The sequence below is a fragment of the Sus scrofa genome, chromosome 4, assembly GCF_000003025.6.
Source record: "Sus scrofa isolate TJ Tabasco breed Duroc chromosome 4, Sscrofa11.1, whole genome shotgun sequence".
Taxonomy (NCBI): domain Eukaryota; kingdom Metazoa; phylum Chordata; class Mammalia; order Artiodactyla; family Suidae; genus Sus; species Sus scrofa.
In genome coordinates, this window is record NC_010446.5 from 111,802,721 (window position 1) to 111,808,720 (window position 6,000).

The following is a 6,000-nucleotide window of genomic DNA, read 5'->3' on the forward strand; positions in this document are numbered from 1 at the left end:
CATATCAAATGAATCAAGGGAGTTTATAAAATAGATTCTAATAAATAGGAGAAAACTTTACTAGAGTGCTAAATGAAAAAAAGTTCTAAAATATTGTATGCAGTAAGCTGGCACTTTAATTTTTTTAAAAATACATATCATTAGAAAAAAATGGAAAGAATGCATACCAAAATGATAAAGGTCTTTTGGAGATGAAATTCTTGGATTGATTATATTCATATGTATATATTATGTATTATATATTCTCTGGATTGATTATATATTATTTTTGTAAAACAAGACAAATAGGAGTTCCCGTCGTGGCGCAGTGGTTAATGAATCCAACTAGGAACCATGAGGTTGCGGGTTCGATCCCTGCCCTTGCTCAGTGGGTTAAGGATCCGGCATTGCCGTGAGCTGTGGTGTAGGTCACAGATGCAGCTTGGATCCCGCGTTGCTGTGGCTCTGGCGTAGGCTGGCAGCTACAGCTCCGATTAGACCCCTAGCCTGGGAACCTCCATATGCCACAGGAGCGGCCCAAGAAATGGCAAAAAGACAAATAATTATACAGGAGAAAAAATACTTGAAAGCTAGTGTAGTAAAAGACATTGCTGGGTTTCTTTTCACTCTTGATTATATGCCAATAAAGTGGTTATAATTTGTTTTATGTTCTACTCCAAGAAAATCTTTTAACAGGGTCTCATCTGTAGTGCCTGGTAGGTTTCTGCTGAGTTCATATGGTGTATCTTCAATTTAATTTCACTTTTAAGGAAGGTCAAAGGGTCACATCAACATATATTGGTGGACTAAAAGAAGCTTTTCATTTTATCTGAACCTCCTAAATTAGCATGTTTCCTTTCTTCTTTTATAAAGACATTGGTAGACTCAGAGCAAATTTTGCATATCATAAAGAGTATCAGGATTTCTACTCTATCGTATTCATTTTGTGGTCATTAAGTAAAATAATGGAACATTTTCAGATGGGCAATCTTCTGTAACTGTTACATAGATTTTCCTGAAACTTGGGCACAGAGTTATAAAGATTTGATTTACTGAGAGAGTTCTGTAGTTCACAGTCCCACTAGCCTTTGCATGAGTGGTTAGCATAAACAGGTTAGCAGGTTAGCATAAACAGTCTGTTCATCAATTTTCTTTTGTTTGTGTTAAAGGGATTAAAATGTTGGTCTTTAAATTTCGTGATTAATATCTCTATCAACCCCTAGTAGAGTTGATGTGATTTTAGAAGTTGGTGAGAGTTTCAGCCACTGTATTTTATTGGCTAAGGAATTTTTTTACAACTTGAACTTTCTATGAACACAAAAGCTCTGGTTCCAAAAAACCACCCAAAAAATTGTCAATCCAGATGCTTTCCTGGCAGAGAGACCTTAATCTAGCTCACACTTGGCAAAGACAATTAACTAATTCATTAATGTTGTTCATTCAGAGAAAAAGAGTTTCCAACTTCTTGAATTATTGCAGAATTTAAAAGGCTCCATATTTTCTTTTGAAGCAGCAGCAAGCTGTCTGTGGATATTTCTTCTGTGCCTATTGCTATGGGAGGCTGGAGACACTGGAAGGCATAGTGGGCATAAGGCAGCAGGAATTATAAGGAGAAACAGAAGTGATGCCATGTGCCCTGGGCTGATCTCAGGCTTTGGCGTTAGACAGAGTTGGGTTTGAATTCTGGTTCTGCTACTTATCGGCCGGGCTCTGCGACAATGGGCAGTCATCACAGGCATCAATAGAAAGCTCAGGCACATCTACCTTCTCGAGCAGCCATGGGCATAATGCATATGAGTGTCTGAAGCACGGTTGAGAGAAGCCAGGGTAGAGGAACAGAATGAGACACAACAGGAACACGGTCATGGGGAGGGCAAGGAAGGAAGAAATATATGCGAGTGGAAAATGGACAGTAATTCCCAGTGGGGTTTCAAGGGCCCTTTATCTTCTAAAGACCTTTATTTAAATAAGGTTTAACTTTCCTTTTGGGGGATGACTAGTCCTTGCTCTTTAGTCCTTCCCTGTAATCATCACTGTCCAACCCTTTAATCAGCCTTATGGTTTCCCCTGTAGCTCTATCCTTCTCTTCGGTTGTGGGTACTGGAAGCTTGAACAGTACTGTGTGCTCCTGGAGAGAGCTGGCATCACTCGCTCTCCTCCTTGTAGTTAGGAGAGAAGAGAAGTGAGCACCAGATGACAGGTTAAACATGCACACCTAAATATCTGTTCCTGACCAAGCATGCTGCAGGGTCTGTTGTCACAGAGATTGAAACACTTTTAGGACATGTATCGTGTGCCTGGCACCGATCCAGGTGTTTTACACATATTCACTTGTTAACCTCACTGCCACTCAGCCCAGTAGGTCTTAACGTACCCCATAGTATGGACCAAAGTATAGGGAGCTTGTATAACCTCCCCAAAGTCACAGGACTGGCAAGTGGCAGTTGAATCTAGGACATCTCACTTCAGCAAAGGCACTTGTACCTGCTTGGCAACGCTGCCTCACACTAGTTGAAGGAAGTAGGACTTGGGTACTAGAATAACAAATTTTGAAAATATGTAGGCATGTATTTGACAGGCTAGGTTTGGGAGCAGGAATCAAGTAGTTTCTAGATGAGAGACTATGGCAACTAAAAGGCTAGAGGTGAGATGAGCCAGTGGTTTCTGCTGTACTGGAGAATAAGGTTGGATTGAGGAGTTGGAGCTGAATTATTTCTCAAAATGTATCATATTATAGATTTTTACGAAGAACATCTAATAGGATAGGATACAGGGAACCCCTGAAGATTCAGAGTTAGGAAAGATACTGAGAGGTAGATGCATACCATGGGAAGAATGAATTAACAGGACGATGGCGCATACCTAAGACGATATGCAAAATAAAAAATCAGGAGTTCTGGTGTAGGTCGGCGGCTACAGCTCCGATTCGACCCCTAGCCTGGGAACCTCCACATGTCTCGGGAGCGGCCCAAAGAAATAGCAAAAAGACAAAAAAAATTTATATAGCAATTGTTATATCTTACTTCGTTTTCTGTTTTCTGTTCTCTTCTCTTTCATGAATTTTGTACGATGAGGAAATAATTCCTCTGTTTAAAAAACATTTTTAACAAAAGAGAGAGATGTTATCAACTGGAAGAGGAGGTGATCAAATCAAAGATTTAATGTCAATTCAGAAGGAGAGTTTTCCTCAATGGTCAATCAAAAAGTATACATTTTAAAACACATAATCGATTTTGTCGTTCTCATGGCTTTACAACAATTAAGCTCCCATCAATAAACATCTTTTAATGGGAATTTTATTTTATTTTATTCTTTTTATAGCACACCTGTCGCACATCAAAAGTCCCGGGCCGGGATTCGAATCAGAGTTGCCGCTGCCAGCCACAGCCGCAGTCACGGCAACACCAGATCCAAGCTCATCGGCGACCTGTGCAGCAGCTTGTGGCAACACTGCATCCTCAACCCACTGAGCGAGGCCAGGGATGGAATCCGCATCCTCACCAACACCGTGTCAGGTTCTTAACCTGCCGAGCCACAGTGGGAACTCCTCATGTGAGACTTTCTCAAGTTCACAGATAGAAAAGGTTTTTCGCTTCCCCCTGAAAGAAAAAACAGCCCAAATTCCCACCAACACACGCTGAAAGAAAATGTTCATGTCAACATGGTTTAGCTTATCTTGATTTATTTTAGACACAGAACTGGTAACTTCAATTAGAGAAGGAATACATGTTCGATTATGAAGTGTTTTAAACCCCGAGGCTTTCCTTTGTGGAGGGAAAGCAATAAATTAATCCCGGAGAATCGTATTACACATTGCTCTCCTCTAACTGATTACCTCAGAAGATAAAATGTATCAGAAACACCACAGAGGGTTATAATGAATTATCAGGTTTAATATGCTCTCCACATAAAAGTAAGTTTTGTGCATTTTCTAGGTGAACAATGATCAATTCCTATTAAAATAAATATCGCTTCTCAATAAAACTGCAGGTATACTATTTAAACTTCTGAATCTCTGGAAATGAAAAGAGAAATGGTCTTGCTTCAAAATAAACTAGTTTCAATCAATATTCATCCAAATCTGCTAACCTCCAGGAACAAACTTGGTGGACATTCTTTTTCTACATTCAGGAAATTGTAAGCTCAAAATCATCATTTGCACCCCACTTCTGTGTTTCCCATCAAGAAATGATCTAGCAGGGAGTTCCTGTCCTGGCTCAGCGCAAATGAAACTGACTACTATCCATGAGGATGCAGGTTCGATCCCTGGCCTTGCTCAGTGGGTTAAGGATCTGGCGTTGCCGTGAGCTGCGGTGTAGGTCGCAGACGTGGCTTGGATCTGGCGTTGCTGTGGCTGTGGTGTAGGCCGGCAGCTGCAACTCTGATTTGACCCCCAGCCTGGGGAGCTCCATAGGCTGCGAGTGCAGCCCTAAAAACAAAAAGAAAAGGAAAATAAAAAAAAAAAAATGAAAGAAAGAAAGAAAAAGAAATGATCTAGCAAATTACTCCCCAAATGACTCCTTCTCAGTTTCCTGTTTCAGTCACACAGCTGCTCAGGACTGCGGGAACTATGGTCCGAAAGCCTTGTGTGCCAAACACACACACCATCCTCAGGGCACCCATTTACTAGAGCAATGTTACAAATCCTAGGGAGTGTCAGCCAATCTATAGAAGATCCGTGTCATGGCACCACTGTAGACCAAGGGCAGAGAACCTGGGTTCTAGCCCTAACTCCCCTACATCTGCCCTTACGACCTGGAACAATTTCCTGGATCTTGGTTTCCTCGACCTACAGATGAAGTGAAATGGATGAGATTACTTCTAATTCCCAACTCAAAATGCTGATTCTAAATGTACTCACATGCTCTCCTAGTCCACCAGACTCAAAACTATGAGATGTAAGTACTTTGATTTCATCTAAACTATCAAGCATCTTTTGTTTGTTTGATTTTTTTTTTTTTTGTCTTTTTTTTGCTATTTCTTGGGCCGCTCCCTTGGCATATGGAGGTTCCCAGGCTAGGGGTTGAATCGGAGCTGCAGTCACCGACCTACGCCAGAGCCACAGGAACGCAGGATCCGAGCCGCGTCTGCAACCTACACCACAGCTCATGGCAACACCGGATCGTTAACCCACTGAGCAAGGGCAGGGACCGAACCCGCAACCTCATGGTTCCTAGTCGGATTAGCCACTGCGCCACGATGGGAACTCCACTATATAAATTTTTAATAAAAGATTTTAAGTGTCCAAACCGCCTCAAAAGTTAGAAAAAGAACAAAGCTTCAAAGGTAAAACAGTATTTTCAATATTGAACTTCATGTCTATGGACAATCCTTTTCTCTTGGGAGCCACAGTGAAGAAAACCACTTACTTTTCATGGGCGTGTCTTTGAAAGGAAATAATGTCCCATTCGGGAATTACTCAACTTGGATTTTAGTCCTTTTATTTCTGTAGTATAAAATGATATTTTTTTCAGAAATATTTTTGAGGTTGATTTAATTTACCATTTGCTAATTAGAAAGATTCTTTATAGTTTCATAATCAATGTTGTTGAGAAGAAAATAAAAGATGTCTAGACAGCTTAACCAGGGAAGCTTCCCTGAATGAGTGGTGAAGATATTAGCTAATATGTTATTAAGAAAAAATAGAAATTCTTGTTCCTAAAAGGATATGATTAAAACTGTATTCTCACAAAAGTGAAACATTCTCTTTTAATGTATCAGGCTGGGTAGCTATCCTTTTTAAAAACTACTTTTTATTGAAGTATAAGTGATTTACAATGCTGTGCTAGTAAATATATTCTTATATAATCTATAGTCTATATATATATTCTTTTCCATTATAATTTATTACGAGATGTTGACTATAGTTCCCTGTGCTTTATGGTAGGTCCTTGTTGTTTATCTTTTTTTTTTTTTTCTTTCCTTTTTTTGCCTCCCTCTGCTCAGTTTATGGAAGTGTCTGGGCCAGGGATTGAATCTAAACTGCAGCTGCAGCAACACTGGATCATTAACCCACTGAGC

General features: G+C 40.2%; 1 long non-coding RNA gene across 1 annotated transcript in view; it reads left to right on the forward strand.

The window, feature by feature from the left end:
* LOC106510207 overlaps window positions 1–3,424 on the forward strand; it is a 78,829-nt gene extending 75,405 nt beyond the window's left edge. Inside the window, exon 4 of the long non-coding RNA XR_002343540.1 lies at window positions 3,301–3,424. This is a non-coding gene — a long non-coding RNA (uncharacterized LOC106510207). The remainder of the gene's footprint in view (window positions 1–3,300) is intronic.